The 17,125-nt window shown below is 43.6% G+C and overlaps 2 protein-coding genes across 8 annotated transcripts in view; one reads left to right on the forward strand and one right to left on the reverse strand.

Annotated features, from left to right (window-relative positions):
• The window catches only part of LOC131882843 (clusterin-associated protein 1-like), a 5,479-nt gene extending 5,008 nt beyond the window's left edge, over window positions 1-471 (reverse strand). Inside the window, exon 1 of the mRNA XM_059230142.1 lies at window positions 23-471. The gene's annotated coding sequence lies outside the window, so the exon portion shown is untranslated. The remainder of the gene's footprint in view (window positions 1-22) is intronic.
• The window catches only part of LOC131882842 (putative polypeptide N-acetylgalactosaminyltransferase 9), a 33,850-nt gene that overhangs the window by 3,024 nt on the left and 13,701 nt on the right, over window positions 1-17,125 (forward strand). For 4 of the 7 annotated variants that reach the window (XM_059230131.1, XM_059230139.1, XM_059230133.1 and 1 more), the window contains exon 2: window positions 14,780-14,936. The exons of 1 other annotated variant lie outside the window; for it this stretch is intronic. The gene's annotated coding sequence lies outside the window, so the exon portion shown is untranslated. Of the gene's footprint in view, window positions 1-645; window positions 1,485-14,779; window positions 14,937-17,125 lie in introns of those variants that run through there. 2 more of the 7 variants (XM_059230134.1, XM_059230137.1) reach the window with 2 other exon arrangements.

Here is a 17,125-nt window from a genome sequence, read left to right on the forward strand (position 1 = left end):
GATCATTTTTTTCTGAACAAACCTGATCGAAGAAGGGGATAGAGTTGTGGTGCTCGCTTGCTCATTTTATGGGCACTTTGTCCAGTGTCATGCCTCCATGATGAGATTGGTATACCGGCAGCAGTTATAACCTCAAGGTAAAGAGGATCTTCCTCCTCCCGCTCCTCATCTCAGCTAAACCAGTCTGTCTGTCCTGATGAGACTTACTTGACCAATGCCAATGATTGAGCATTGCTTATTGAATCTTGCTCATTGTCAATTGTTTTTCCTGTTCTTTGACTGCCACCAGACCTTTTTTAACGTGAACTTCGTCGTTTTATGCACTCATCGTCATTTTACCTATCCAGTCTTTTTGGAAGTGCATGCCGTTTTCCGTCCAGCTTCAGGAGGGCGGCTTGCGGACGCATTGTCAAAATGCGGAGAAAAGGCCCACGTACGTCGCTCGTCCAGTGTACCTACTAGTAGTACGTATATAATAGTCCATGCATGTAGTAGCACCTTTTTGGACGACTCTGCATAGGGACCAGAGAGAGAAGGCCAGAAGAGTGACCAATGTGGGCCAAACAGGTCGCGAGCTCAAGCGTGTGGAGCGCCGAGAGCGCTTCACTCCACACGTGTATGTGTGGATGTGGATGTGGACGGCAACAAGCACCACCAACAACCAACCAAAGACTGCCAAAAGCGTGAAGAAGACACTCCACCGGAGACCAAGTGTGAGAGAGAAAGAGAGACCGACCCAGAAGGAGGAGTACGAGGAGGAGGAGGAGGAGGAGGAAGAAGAACAAGCAGAAGACGAAGAAGACGAAGAAGAAGGAGAAGGAGAAGAAGACGAAGAGGGCTTTTTGGGAGTCCCTCGGCTTACTTCATCTTGGAGGTCCATGCACGGCAAAATAGTCTTGTGAACCACACGGTGACGGAAATGATTCAGTAGTGGAGTGGGAGACCTTTGGCTACAACAGCAGACTTTCTCAAGTCAAACTGGAAGAAGAGCCAGCAGGAAGAAGAAAGGTGAAGTTGGTTTGGAGGCAAAACTTCCCAAAACATATATCAAAAGACTCAATACTTGGGGAGGGATTTCTGGTTGTGTGTTTGTCTCTGTGCCCAAGGGGCAAAACCAACACCCTTAAAGTGACCTGAACAAGCGAGAAGGGAATGATGGAACATAACTTGCCGCAGATTTGAAGTTTGACTCGACCACGTCAGCCGTGGAAGAAATTTGAGAGGTTTCACCGATTAGACCGGCAAAAAGTAAAGGACACGCCACCCACTGACTGATTGCCTGACTGGCTGTGTTGTTCAACTTTGCCAATCCTGGCCTGACGCCAGGCAACAAAGTGAAAAAGGATCGATTTGCTCTGGCAGAGTGCGACTGAAAAACAAAATAGGTAATTCAATACTGTTGTCCCGTCATTGGATCATTTGTCATTTCTGGGGCTTTTGATAAGAAGCCTTGCCTTGTCAATCATCAACATTATTTAGAAAAGGTAAGACCCCCCAACTTTTGTTACGTAAAACGAAAATTCACTAGATCGCTTATTATACAGGCCCGGCTCGTATGTGAAGCATTTGTTGGTGCCATGAAAACCATTGTTCCCTGTTGTTGAATTTAAGCAGCCTCGACTTTCAAGCCTTTGAGACTAATGTTTGTCTAGTAGTGAGTGTTGCATTTCTAAAAGGCTCTCTTTAGAATGAGTCCAACCCCTCCAACGCTAAAGAGCCTATCTTATCATAGATCATGAACCACCTATTATTGGATCCTGATCTTCAGTGTCTGTTTTTTAGTATGATTTCCTCTTGCCTCGTTTGACAAGTCACATTGGAGTTTTGGTAAGAAACGTGGCTGAGATTATGGCTGAAAGCAGTGAGTGGTTTTTCTAACAATTTGCCGTCATTCACATGAATGTGAATGTGAGTGGGGTCGTTGTTGCCTTTGAGAAATCTGTCCATGAGGTCTAGCGATCACTCAATAGTTGAATAGAAGAGGCTCTGAAAGAGATTTGAACTTGCATCATCCTCTTCCCAATGAAAGTCTACTTGTATACGCACATACAAATATAGACATATACATGTAAATATACATAGAAAATATCAAAGTGAAACTTCGCAGATGTGACACTACGTAAGTAGGGACCGATCTCGAATCCAGAGCCTCTCTTGAAATTAATCAGATGACTAATTGTCAGAAAACCAAAGTTTTCAGATTTCCCTGAGAACTTTTGCACGGCTCGGACTTTCTGTTTGATTATAGATTCAAGGTAACGCGGACAAAAACTACTTCCCCCTTCTTGACTACTTTTCGATTTGACATATTCAATTGCGTTTATGCATGTCTGATTTCAAGGCAACAATCTTCCCATAACTGTGGACAGAGTACCTTGAAATTGCCCCTCCATTAGTTGGCATGTCCAAGTATTCAAGGAGTGCGGCCAAAATCTTAAACATTGGACATGGCTTTCCCAAGAGCGATATCTTCCTCGATCTTCGCCGACCTTCCAAAGATATTGACCTCAGACCACCAAGACAGTCCCTGTCACCGTCACACTTGGTCCTATTTCCGTCCTTTTCATTTACTTTGCTTCATAATCAACTTAATCCTTCTCAAGAGGTTTGGCAGCCAGGGTCTCAGCTGTTTTCGTTTCTTGAATGTTATGATGAGGTTTCCTTTGGTTTTTGTTTTTCTCCCCGTCCCTCTTTCAAGGTCTGCTTGGGAACTGGAGATTAGTCAGAAACGCCTGAATGGGTTACTAAAGCCTGGTAAAGCCCTGAAATACTGAAATAGCACTTCGTAGCATTAGCTGTTTTCTTTGGACGGAAAACGAGCCAGTGAAACCATTCACGGCTACGGTTGAAAGTCCTTTGGCCATGCTTTGAAGATGATGCCATCAAGGAGGAAGACACTCGACGAAAGAGTGGAATGCCGTCCACTCTCTCCGAATCAGGGTAATTGCCACGGGAATTTTGATTTATCTGTTTTCTCATGAAGTGATCACGAAAGTTGAACTTGCTTGTTTTACGCTTCAAGAGTCTTGAAGACTCTTCAAGAGTCCATCCAAGCAGGTACGGAGGTTCAGGTTCTCGAATTTGAACGAGTACTTTTCTTCTTGCTCTGACTTCGCTTTGAACATGAATAATTTATTGCTTTAAAGCGATGCGAGCGAGAAACATCCGGACTTTGAAATGTTGGTGTTAAAGCGTGAATGTCTGTTCTGAATACATAAAATTACGTCTTGAATAAAGGGCTACTTTTTTATAAGTGTCACCACTTGTGAGACCCATATGTGCTGACAACGACGAGACACGGAATAACTAACATTCCCCTCCTTCCTTCCAAAAAAAGGAAAACCAAATCGACTTACATCTTTTGATTTTTCACCGCACCCTGTTAATGTTGCTGCTTTATCGAGCTGGCGTCGGGATCTGCAGACCATTATTTTTTCAGTTGTTCGGAATGCCCGTTAAAACGGTTTTTAATCAGGAGAAAAATCAGCTTCCTAACTGAGCACGCTTTTTGCCAAGTCATATTCCAAGTCTATTCGGTGGGCAGGCTTTTCTGGTTTATGATCCTAAGGAGATGATGCATTTTACCATTCATGATACCATAAACCAATTGATTGGACCATTCCAAGTTTGAATTCAATTTAGGCGATTAGACGTTTCATGTACGCTATCTGTGAAATCATTTGAGTGAGCATATTGATCTTGGCAAGAGATGTACTTTTCTTTGAAAATTGTTTGGTTTTTTTGGGGGGGGCTATCACTTTGAGGGTTTCGCAACAGTTCATAAGTACTAGGTCAAACGTTCGGCAGGCAATATGAGAGTTGTACTCGTCGATTGACAATCAGCCTTGAGTTTCTTTCCTGGTGAGGGTTTTGAAAGCAGTTTTACTTTGTCTTTGGACTAGGGATATGAAGCCAAGCGAAACCAGTTCAAAAACGTCTGAGAAATGAGAGATTTGGTCGAGTCAAGTTTGAAAGTGTTGTTGCGACTCTTGGATTCATTCGTCAGGTTGGTTATTGCCTGGCCAACCAGCTCCAATTTGCCGCTTCGAAGAAACTGCTGCCGTTCGTTGGAAGGAGCTTATTTGTTGTCTGACGGAATGGTTAAAAAATCGAAAGGAACGACACAGAACAGATCTCCCGATTGCCCGAGAGAGAATTAGGTGATACGTCAGAAGCCTGGGATGGTGGATGCTTCAATTAGTCAACATGGTCATTGGCGAACCAATCTCATCAGCGATGCTCTCTCTTTCTGTCCCTCTCTCACGAGTTTTGTGTCAGCTTGCCAGAAATTTTACACGTCTTCTCCAGCAATTTCAAATTTCAAGCTGTCTGGCGAGTTGGCGTGATACCAAATGGATTTGGGTTAGGAGGGCCATTGTGGCGTCATGAACGATTTTAGATTGATGTAAAAGATATGCCCATATCGGACAGTACCAAGATAGTGAAGATTCTTTCTTTGCTCTGATTAAAGATAGGTTTCCCGTTTGATTTTAAGGCGGTTTTAATGTTATAATTGGTGAGCACTTTCAGCTGAAAGCGTGGAAAGAATCAGTGGACCGGTGTGAAAATTCCGTCAAGACAGCTCTTGAGGAGCCTTAGCAATTAAGAATTGACAGTTTGTGACGAAAATTAATGTCCAAAGAATGCCTAGATTAGTTATCTCGAACACTCCTGGAAGTGTAGGTGTCCTTGGAAGGGCGACGGAACAAAATACGGATGGAAGTATGTATGCCGTTAGATCGCAATCAAGGCCAACCCTCTAACAAAGCCTTGAATGTTTTTTTTTTAAATCGATCATCGTTACTATGGATGGGTCAAACCCACCACCACCAGCAAATTGCCCCATATCAAAAGGTCTATTATTCCTTCCATTACGTGGCTTCATGCTGATGATGATGATAATAATGATCGGGTAGGAAGTAAGAGACTCGGGGTATGGTGCTTTGTGTTTTCGAAAAGATGATCAATAGGCCCTTTTGAGATGTGCGATATCCCCGATGTGAGCCACCTTCAAAGTCTAAACTGGTGAGCACACCGGTTGGCAAGGTGCTTTAAAGTGATGATTTGGAGAGCAAAGCGGACTTGAAAGAGTCCAAGAAGAAGCAGTCTCAGTGAAGAAACTTGATGATGTAAGAGACCGCAAACGGCAACGATTATCATCCATCCACTCGATCGTTGAACCCACCGTTAGAAAGATTAAGATGAAAAAGAAAATGATCTTGGAAAAATGCATACATACACTTGACCGATCGACCACACACATCTCTTAGCCATGATTTCAATTCGACAGTGTCATTGCTGCTGGTATTGTGGAAAGAAATGTGTCATCCCAATGGTGAGAAATCACGACGGGATTTTGCCAGAAAGAAAGAAACCCTTCTGAAGATTGTTGATTATAGAGGGGGCCTTAGCCTCTCAACCTGTTGTCATCTCCAGTTTCTCCTTGGAGCTGGCTCATTAGGGTTTGTTTTTCGAATGCGTCTCTGGGTTGAAGAGGAGCAGAAATTTGAATCAGAGAGACATTTAGAGCCCAGGGTTATTCCGCTATTCAAGAGCCCACGAGGCTGTCGGATGACTTGGTCCGCAGCTGAAATTTGTCGCTGCTGGCTTGGCTCAAATTTCTCAATAATGATGCGAGTTCCATAGACTTACTTATTACACTGGATGAAAATGTCCTCCATGGACTGAGGACGCCTGCAGGGCCAAAATTTAAAAGATTAAGCGCTGCATGTTTTATCCCGTTTCCGTTAGGATGATTGTTCGGTACGAAACTTGTGGGCTAAATCCACCCACGTTCATCAATGGTTTATCTTTTGGCGATCTGGAACGGTCTGGATGGGTTCAAAGCAGGCGATGTGCTCGATTTTCATTTAGTGGCCTTGATTTACGAGGTATTTTTTCAAGCCTAGATCTCTTGTGAACTACTACCGTACAGTAGATGACCAAAAAAATTTATTTACTAAATCTGCAGCATCTGGAGTGTTGGAGAGTGTACTCTAAAGAAATTGGTTTTTGTTGCCTCCAGGGTATTCAGCCTTTTTTTGAAAGTTAGTACGTTACTCGTTCATTGGAAGTGTGTCCCCCTTGGTGATTAATAGACGATCTAAATTCCATTACGAGTCTGCCTTATCCTTCTGGCGGGTAGTGGTTTGAAATTGAGGTAGTTGCAAGGGATGGAATCGAACCTTGTTCTTGTTAAGTGGACACTACTGAAAATACCATTGATGAAGCCGCCCATCAAAAGCCACACACACACATTTCATTGTACTTCTTGTGTCGTACACCAGGGTAGTTATGTAGAGCCAAATATTATCTTAGGGAAATGCCAAGTTTCATTTTGTAATGGCCCTCCATATCATGTTCATTCATTTTTGAGTACCCTCTAGCTTCTTCGAACGAGGAAAAACTGACAACGTCGACAAAGTTTGGAAGTGGCAACCGCCCCGTTGATTCTTGATTCCGTTCATTGTCAAGCCAAAAAGCGCTTCCAGCCAAACCGCAGTTTGGTCGATCAATTTGAAAGAGAGCTTCGAAAGATTAGAAAGAGAGAGAGAGAGAGACAGAGAAACTGAGAGAAGCCAAGCTAGGGGAGTGTTTCTTTACAAACCTTTCAAGAAATTGGTTCAAGCTCGGCGCCACGAAAGAAGAATTACCCTTCTTACGTCCAATGATCAACCAAAGACAAGTTGTGACTCTCTGGCACTTGTTGAAAACTGCTCAACAGCCACATGGAAAGATTCTGACAAGTCTCTTGAACCTGTGGTTTACAAGATTGACGTATCTTCGCCATCACTGTATTTGAGAACAAATTCAAATGAACAGCTGTCTTTTAGGTTTGAACATCACGAATGAGGTCCTCCCAGATTGTTGAGACCAATTTGTTGGCCTGAGGATCTGGTGGATTTGGTTGGGTAATCTTCTAGGTTTTCGGCATCTTCAATTCTTCATCGAAACAACAGCATGAAGGAGATTTTCTCAATTTTCTCCTTACCCCAAGAACCATGTGTACAGATATTTAAGGGGGGGAGGGGGCATGCACTCCGTGCGTCTGTTGTTTACTAAGCAACTCCTGTACTTCTCATATTTCATATATTCATACAATGAACTACTCGTCGTAATATTTCCAATGGTGCCTTGTCATGCCAAATCACACATAACCGGCAGGCCGGCAACCCCAGAAAAATATCTAGATGACCCGGGTTACAGAGAGTTTTGTGGAGTTATGGAGCAACCGCCAGTGGCCAATCATTGATTTCCGGACAAACTTTGCGGTGAGGAGGACCAAGATCCTCTTGTTGGTTGACGTTGGTGGATTTTCTCCCCACAGCTGACGTAGAAATCCATTTCTTCCCTTAAAGCGGAAAAAATGGAGTAGAAGTCGTGAATGATGAAAGGAAACCGAGACCGATGTGTTCATCCAACATTTGTTTCAAAACGCGGATTGACGTCTCGGAAAGCTAGTCTTAAGAGCTCTACGAATAATGTATATATTGTATGGTACACCACCTAGATCCTGTAAAAGCATCATCCCATTTTGGTGGCTCTCACAGAATGGAAACGAGGGTCACGGTCGGATGAGTTAAACTCTTAGAGCAGGAGAGATTGCTGTAATCATTCCTGGTCTTTTTCCATTGGCCATTAAATGCATCTCTCTCTCTCTCTCTCTCTGTCTTCTGTCCGAGAACGTGGCTCAGGGTCTTTTGCCAAGACAAATACTCATTTTATTATTAATAGAACCCTGTTCTTGAACTTTGAGGAGGATGTGCAGAAATTATTCAAGCCGTGATGCCTCACGACAGGGTGCCGCAAAAAATCGTGCAAATGCATTCTTAAAATACCTTTTTGCTGCCAGTCAGCATTGTCCATAGTTAATGGGCGGGAAATCATCCCTCAGAAGAAATTCGAAGATGAGCCACGAGAAGCTGTAAGTTGTGCAATCAAATCTCAGCAGGATCATGATCAACTTGATCAACCTGTTTTCATACCCGACCGAGTAAGAAGGGTTCATTTTCCACGGTCTTTGGCCTTCCTCGCTCAGTACTTGTTGATACACTTACATTTGGGGTCATGCTCATTTGGCATTGGCATCCCAAAATCGAACCTGCCCCGCTTTTAAGGCATGCATGGCAAATGATACGATGGAGGCTTGAAAGGGCATCTGCATGGACGAGCAGGACAATATTGATGGTAAAGGCCTGGACGGCAATATTTGGTCATAGATGGAACCCTTGACACGGTATTTGGCCCATAGAAAAAGTCGTGAGTGGTCTCTAATTTGACGCTGTGACATGAGTTGTCGAAAAGAAGCTACGAGCAAATATGAAGGCACACGTAGGGGATTCCCTGTCACAATGGCACCTGAAAGATGGCGAAGGAAGACATTCGATTATCATCTACGCAGTGTTGACTACCTTGAATAATATTTGGGCGCCATGGGCTCTTTTTCGTTGGAACCATGGTTCTGTTTTTTAAAAAAAAGAGCTACATCTTCGTTCTTTTTCTTGAGGAGGAGTTTGGTTCGAAGAACTCGGGGATTGCACTTACTGTAGATTGGTCGGAAAAAAACGCAAAAAACGCACGTGGTGGGGACAAACTCCTGAGTTTGTGTTGAACAGTCTATGATGGCATAATGATGGGTTGTGCAGGCCGTTTTGGGTGGGCAGGGCGGGCGTGATTAATTGTTGAGGCTGCATACTTGTTCAATGAATTGTTGAAGCTTCCTCATTGTCTCGTGGGATGTCAAAACACGAAATTTTCCATCATTCATGACATTGCTCCCTTCCTGTTTAGCCTCAAGGACACGAGGACTGTGCGGATTAGAGGTTATGTTTGCAATAAATAGCGAAATGAGCAATTGGTTATTTAATCAGTTGGACTGAGCGGGCCAAAAAAACCAATAGAAAATGTAACATTAGCATGACTACCTAGATTAGACTAATTGTACTACGTACGTAGAATCACTTCTGTTGTGGTCAAGTGTCGAGACTCGGAGTCTGCCAAATAACCTCCGGATGACTGCAATTATCTGTTGGGTGAATGAAATTCGCTGTTTGGCCTGGCTTCGGTTGGAAACACCCAGAGGTGGTGGTTGAATTGCACGCGATTGTTATCTGGATCATTGGCAGATGATCACAGTCAGCGTTGCTCTATCTCTCTATCTACTCATACTTACGAGCTACAGTATCCATCCATCTCATCACCAGGGAAAAGGGATGATGGCACTGAGAGGGCCTGGCTGGATTTTTTGGAATTCATCCGCAACTCCCAACTTCCGATTCTGTTGTTCATGAAAGTTGTGAACCCACTCCCTACCTACGGATGTACTACGTACATTCGTACATTGATGATGTGCATGTCCTCTGAATGATATGCACAAGCGGAATTGAAAGCAATTCATTAATTGCTCACTCTTCCTGTCATTATTGCCATGGATAACCTCCGCTCTCGGAATGGGAGAATGGAAGAATGGGGAAGGCCAATGATCAATAGGGTGAGGCGGATGTACGGTACAGATAACCTCCGCTCTCGGAATGGGAGAATGGAAGAATGGGGAAGGCCAATGATCAATAGGGTGTGTGTTTGTGTTTCGTTTTTCCCCCGATTTTTGCTTCTTCCTCCCACCTTTGATTGGCAGGGTGGCAGTTTGAGATTGAAAGCTTGGATGCGATTTCTCGGTAGCCAGGCATGTTTAAATGTTCAAATTCGGTCATCTTGGATAGCGTCTCTCAATTCAGAATTGAAACACTGACTGACTGACTGGCTTACTAAGACAAGGTGATGGTATTTTCACATTGGAAACTTTTTCTGACCACATGACTCGAGTCTACCACTCGAGCCTACAATGTAGGTGAAAAAGATGATCCCTCTGGCCGTCTGTCTTCAAATTGGCCAGGTCCATCAACAAGTGTACATTCTGTGGGGAGTGGATGGCCGGCTCAGAACTAGGTTACAAACTACTAGGACAAGTAACATCCAGCGTTGTTGCATTGATGTTCAAATCACAATTAGTACATCAAGCATGAATGGCGGCGATGTTCATCGCTTGAAGTGAGCATCAAATGCATTGTCTTGACCATGTTTGACGTACTTTTGGTACGCCCCAACAACGATGCCAAAACTGACGTCCATGTCACCTTGAAATGAAAAAGAAGGGCTACTCACATTTTCTCGATGAACGCACTGTCAATACAACCCTACCGATATCTTTCTAAATTTGTTTGAGTGTATCAAATTGAAACCCCTCCCTAAAACTGAAAACTATTTTCCAAAACTGAGCCTGTCCAGGGTAAAGGCATGCCTATGATGAATCTATGAAATTTTCAAATTCAAAGACCAGTTTACGATGAAAACCTTGTGCATATGAGCAAATCTACACATAGATTAAAGTTGACTTGGGGTACGTGCCCTCTCCGCTAGGTCTCGCTGCTTCATTCTAGACCTGACCTAAATCGTTTCCTGCAAACGATACCCGATCAACCCTACGTCCAAAGGTGCCTTAGAGGGGCAAATTTAATTTTTTGTCAGAGAAAATCTTCTATAAACATGATGTGACTTGTTGCGAAAACATTCCCAAGCATTGGATAGCAACCAGTCATCGGTACGAAAAAGTATATCTTGATTCCTCAAACGAAAGGAAAGGTAATCTTTGCTTGCTCCTTTCTCGTTGTACGCGTACCATCTACTCGTACTTTGAAATCAAGAGCACCAGCCAATGCCCTCTGCTACTATTCCTCGCCCCCCCCCTCGGTGGTCCATATCCTCATCCAGCCAGCTCCACCGTGTGCAATTATATTTGGGGACAGGTTTGTCCATTCCATCGACTCATTTGCATAAACTCTTGGCAAAGGCCAGAAGTGGATCCTCAATAGACCGCAGAAGAGGATCGTCATCTCCTACTGCTTTGACTCGACTTGACAACCTCGTTGAAAACACGGGCTTGGTGGTTGGTGGTTAGACTAGTCATTCTTTAGTTGGGTTTGCTAAATCCATGCCCTCCATGGATTGTCAGTTGGGTTGGCACAAGCTATGAAGTTTCCTCCCTCCGCAGCAACTCTTGAGCACTGTGAGCCGGGATGACCATCTACCCATCGTACATCGAGTATTACTGCTTTCAAAGCCAATTGAAGAAGAGGCTGGTTGGTGGCTTCCGATCCGCCCGCTTTCGCCATTCGTCCCTCTTTCTGCACAAAGTGTAGACCAAATCCCCGAATGTACAGTATGTACAGTAGACTGGATGTGGTTCGTTTCAATAAGGATGGGCGACGAAGCAATGAGGCGGGAATGAGCGTCAGACCGATTTTTCCCCCCTGTTAGGAATGCCTAATGCGGAGAATCAATCAAGGGAAACATGACGAACGTCACATGCCACCTTTTCGAGTTGAGGCAAACTCTTGACAATCACCATCTCCTCCATCCTTACGAGAATAAGGAGGAGCCAAGATTGTGAAATATGGCGCAAATGGTAGATTTTTATTTGGACGGTCCTCTCTATCACTTAGTAAGGCAGTTTTGAGATTTGGCTCGTATCAAACAACGCGATTCGCACCTATCTACACCTTATCGTGACTTTGTAGAGTTGGAATGACGTAGCACCAACTTGAGAGTCGAGTCTCAAGTCGTAGTGATTAATAAAATCATTCTGAAATGGATCATTTAATTTTTTTTAGAGAGAGCAAACGATATTATTAGCCCATTAAAAGCTACCTCTTGCAATGCTTGGCACCTCACGCCACTTGAACTTGCTCTGGAGCACTCATGACATGGCTCAAAAAGCATCCAGATCATATCAAAAATAATAGGGGCCCTTATTTCCAACGTCACACAACTCAAACGAAATGGGGCAGAGGCACGGTAGATTGCTAAATAAACCACTCGTTACATGCCATGGACTCAAGTTCTATTTCGAACATTATGTGACCAGAGGCGAGTTTCTTAGAGGTCTTACCCCGGAGTTTGGTGCTTGGACGTTAACCGGTGTGAAAATGCACCCGGCAAAGTGACGTCCAAGCCTTAACTCAGAGGTAAGAGCGTTTACAAAAAACAGGACTCTGGTTCTCTAATAATCCTTTAGAATTTGCCAAAAGCAACTCAAACCCATTATACGCATTATAATTCAATATTAAGCAATCGGACCAACCCGAATTATACTTGATAGAGGCTAACTCACAAAGCGCCCCTAAGTGAGGTGCAGAACGTAAACCACATTTCGTGTAGCGTAGGAAGCCTATGGAAATAGAATTTGTGCTCATTGAGATGTGTCCCTTCGGCACTCTCCGTCTCTGTGTGCCTCTCTTGCTCATGAAAAAAGATCCGTGTCATCGCTTCCTGTTGGTCTCTAATTGAAACCAATCCAGCAGTGGCCATCCAATAATCCAATGGGGGGTCTTATCCCTCCGGATCAAGGTAGCAGAGTAATTTAGGTCAAATCTTGGCCAATAGCGAGATATTGGACCCAAGGAAAGGAACACTTTTTTTGTAAATATAGACATTGCTGCATCGTGTTTCTCAAAGTAAGCCCATGTCAAAAGGCGTGCCCTAAGGGGGGAAAAGAATTAAAATTCAGCTCCCGTGATTCCCCTTGGCCCATAAAAGTTAGACCGAAATCTGTGCGAAGCCAGCCACAACGACTCAAAGAGCTCTAATGGCAGGAGGGAGGCAGAGAGACCGGATTTTAGGTCGTGTTCAAACGACAAGGTTCCTTTGACATAGAACTTTTTTTGCCCTCATAAGGGTAATGCATGGAAATGGCGAGGATTCAACCGGGTTGGAGTGAAATATCAAACACCCGGCTAGGTCTCGGAACGATCCCATTCCAGTGTCATTTTCCCGCCAGCCATAGGATACAATCATGTGCCATCCAAATATACAATGGTGGGTTGTTTCTCTGCGGATCTTAATGGAACAAATCCTCAGGTCAGAGGAGGGACACTAGAGATAATTACAAACATGTTGTCCGAACTTTGTTGCCTGGCATAGCCCGAAAGTTTGTTTGCTGTTCATAATGAGTTTACTTGCAAGGAGGGCCAGCCGCCAGGGGTCCTTTGGGACGGACGGACGGCTGGTTTTGCTTGAAGCGGAGGCTCTTTGTTCCCTTTGTCCACCCGCCTGCCTGGTTGTGAACCCACGGTGGGTTGCAGTGCTGTCATGGATGATTTTGTCTCTCACTTTTTTACTTGAGTAGAATTATTAAAGTACCACAAAGTAAATATAGTTCCTTATTCTAAATCGTAACAAAAATGTAGTGTCTGGCTGTAAAAAGGAAACGGTGCCGAGTCAACGACCGCATTTGTCTGTCAATAAAAAACATGGAAATGTTCGTCTTAATAATGAACAATACTCCTTGAAATTTTTAAAAGCGGACGTTCAATCGCTCGCCACTAACTTTTATTGTTGACTAACATCAACTCGTCAAAAAGACCTTCTTAAACATTGTTAATAGAATGATAAGGTTTTCTCATACACGCTGTTTCTCTTTTTGCACCTGTAAGAGGAGGAAAGTGATAATTAGTGTCTAAAATCGGTATAATCAGTATTTCCATGTCTAATGGTAAGATTACAAATTTGGGCATATTTTCGGCCCTGCCAGCTAACCTGAGGTAACTTTTCTTGAAGTGTAACCGATCAACGGTGATGAATTGACACTCATCCCTGTTGAAACACAACATCGCCTTTTCTTATCTTCGATCTCATTCAAACACTTCAGCGGAATAGAGATTCAAACCAGCGTGCGAGGCTCTCTGAAAAACATGTACTGGGTGTGCGTGCGTATCATCCATTGTCAACTAACAAGTGAGGTGTGGATGGAACATCTCGCTTTCGGGTGGAACCATCATAGGAAAGGCTTGACAAGAACACGAGATGATTTGGTCCACCTGCCAACCACATTCTCCCATCCTTCTGCGCTTCTAATGCATTAATATGTATGTGTCGTTTCTACTCTGTCCCAGTTTCTGGATTTTTTTCCTTGGGAGGGAAGAAAAAACTTAGCGTTCCATTATCGTCTGAAGTATTTCCTGATATCTTCAGGCTCACGAGAGATGGGAGGGTGCAACTTTTTTTTGGCACCCTCTTGGGAATGTAAAGATGATTAATGATACGAGGAACTAATATGCTCCTCTAATGATTCCAAATTCCCTTCAAGATGCTTCACAACATGCTCAAAGTTGATCAAGCAAGCTTTCTTTCCCTGTCTAAGCCGGCTTTTACTTGAGGTAACTTTAATATTTGAAACGTTCCTTTTGTGGCAAATTAAGAGTGATAAGTTGTTCCGTGGAGAGCGATGCAGTGGAACCTTTAGCAAATGCTTCCATCCAGCCCTCGCCATTTCAAAGCGGAAGCATTCTTGTCCCCGACCCGCTCCCGTCGGTCTCTCGGCACTTCATTTGGGAATTTGAAACTAACTGCGGCAAAACCAGGGTCGCGAATGGCATTTGGAAGCGCGGTTTTGAGAGCCTGCTGGCCAGGTCAATGCCTGCTCACTGTGAGCAAACAGCAGTGAGAGCCAAAGATCCCCAGGGACCATGATCATCATCTTTATCATCACTAGGAGGAAGAGAAACGAATATACATGTTAGGCTCAAGTAGGGATCGAGAGGATCAAGTTATCAGAGGGATACACACTGTATGTATTTGCCATGCTTTACTTAGCATCTGGGGCTGATCAAATTCGATCTGTCACGCTTAGTCTCAAAGATGGGCAAAGTTTTTGTAGCAACCCATTGTGCATATACAGGTCGATTATTTTCAAATTTAATATTTCAAACCCCCTTTTGCCTTCCAGGTAAGAATTTCGAACGACAAGTTGGGCTGATAGCCATCTAGCCATCTAGCCATCTAGCTATCTAGCTATTTATCTGTCTTACGTGGAATGTTCAATCAAAAATGCTGTGAAGCTCTCTCGTGATTGAATGGGCCTCTGTGAAGAATGTGAATGACAGGTATTGATGAGTTCCATTGATTGTCAGGCGTTTGAAGTGGGCATTTACAGGTCCGCTTGAATTAGAAACAAAGGATCATCGCAGATAATGGAGATAATGAAGGATTCCTTTGTAGTGCTTCAGTAATGCCCACTCTCTCTGTGCGAAGTTGAGCTCGTAGCCATATTCATTTCCAAAGGGAATCGTTATGGTGTTTTTTTTTTCCTATTGCCAAACCAAAGGCAAAGACCTGGCAGTTACGTGTCCGTGTGTGTGGAATGGGATTGCTCAATAGCAACTGATCACCGTATCAAAATCAAATGTCTGGACGGAGATAGCAGACCCTTGCAAGATTCTGCAATAGGTGGGAAAATGGTAGTGGTGGTGGTGGTGGTGGTAGGAGTACTTAGTAGGATTGGCAGTAGTAGTTGTAGTAATAGTAATAGTAATAAAGATCATAATAGGAGGAGGAAGAGGAAAATTGATTGAAATGAAACTTGATACCGCTTTCAGAAACGGAAAGAAGTTTCTTCATGTCATTGTGCTATTTCTTATGATTGAATGCATGGCTAGCAGTAGCAGCTCTAGGAGTCTACTAAGCAGCTCTAACATAAGGAGCACAAAGAGTTGATGAGAAAAGGCTCGTTTGGGGATGAGTAGGAGAACTATCTTTGTTTCATAACAATAACACACAAATCCACTTCCTCTCTACGACACCGACTACACCCCAAACCAAAATACTTGAAGTCATCCGCAAAAATTGTTTTGTCCCACTTTTCTGTGTAGCTTGTCCCATTTCTGTGCAAGTGGAATTTGATAAGGCTACCTTATCAAACCTCATTATCTAAACGAAGACGCGTAAAAAAGCTTGAACATCGTTGGTCACAAATTGAATGAATATGCAATGGGTTCTGGTCCCCATAAATGAAGTCATCGATTCCAAATTTACTTTAAAATTAGCCATGCCAGCTGTGGTTACCTTTTTTTAAATAAATCGTTGCTCATAAGACCAGATGAAATTGTGATCCTTTTTTTCAATTTTGCTGTTTTTGTAGATGCTTTATGCTTGAAAAAAAAAGCTTGGCTCCATCCAAAGATAGCAAAAAGAATATTTGTTCTAACCACGTAAACCATGGCTTAAATCAGTACATTTGAGTACGTCTCTCCCCCCTTTTTGTGATGATATACATTTTTTAACGATCCTTAATAGCACAAATTGTCATTGAGGATGGAAACGCTGGACTTGATAAACTTTTGATTGACAGATTAGATTTGAAAAGGTCGATTTCCTGCTCTTTTCGCCCTTGGTCCTAGGTCCTCAATGGAGGATCCCCGGCCAGTTTCGAAGTGAAATGGTCTTCAAAACTCTTTGGATCTTATCGTGCTCGGACCTATTGTCCTAGGTACTTTTCAAGGTGATCTTCTCGACGTTGATCCTCGCTGATTTTCTCTTTTTATCAGCCTATGTAAATGTGCTATTCCACGTCGGTTCTGGTGCTGTGACCCTGTGCATGGTAGGTCGAGAGCTGACCTTTCTTAATACTCTATGCATGGTCATTGACGTCTATTTAGAACTTGGTGAAATTGCTGGCAAATGTGGAATGTGGATATATCGAGCCATTGAGAATTGCATGGCGTCTGCCTCTTCTCCTTATCGTGACACGACTTGAGTGAGAAGACGAGGATGCATTTGTACGTGTGCCCCTTCAACCTCCACAAAAACTCCTTCTCCTCCTCCTCCTCTTCCTCCTCTTCCTCCTCCTGAGGAGCCATGTGCTTCAAATGCAAGGGCTTAGTAAGGCACCGTCATTTTTCAAGGAGGTCCTTGGAGGAGGCTGGCGAGATAGTACGGTAGATCGAGATATGGGTACGAATTAAACGTGAAGATTTCTCCACAGAACTCCCTCCCAACGTGCTGTGAGGTTGAAGTGCGTTGAATTGAATTTGAAGATCAGGTGCGAGCCAAAGTGTTGATACGGCCTTGTGGTCAAGGAGAGTGTACGTAGAAAGATTGTCAAGGGGCGAAAGTCAACAATGATGAATACCTCGCAATATTTGATCCGTCCACGCCATTGGGTGTCTCAATCCCGACTGTGTGGCGAATGGTGACATTTACTTCAAGGTCGTAGGCATGTAAATGGGCAAACGAGTGGGTGTCAGGTTGAAGAAATCTTGATCTTCCCCATTTCCATCCTGAGGTGAACAATCTG

The sequence above is a fragment of the Tigriopus californicus genome, chromosome 6, assembly GCF_007210705.1.
Source record: "Tigriopus californicus strain San Diego chromosome 6, Tcal_SD_v2.1, whole genome shotgun sequence".
Classification (NCBI taxonomy): Eukaryota; Metazoa; Arthropoda; class Copepoda; order Harpacticoida; family Harpacticidae; genus Tigriopus; species Tigriopus californicus.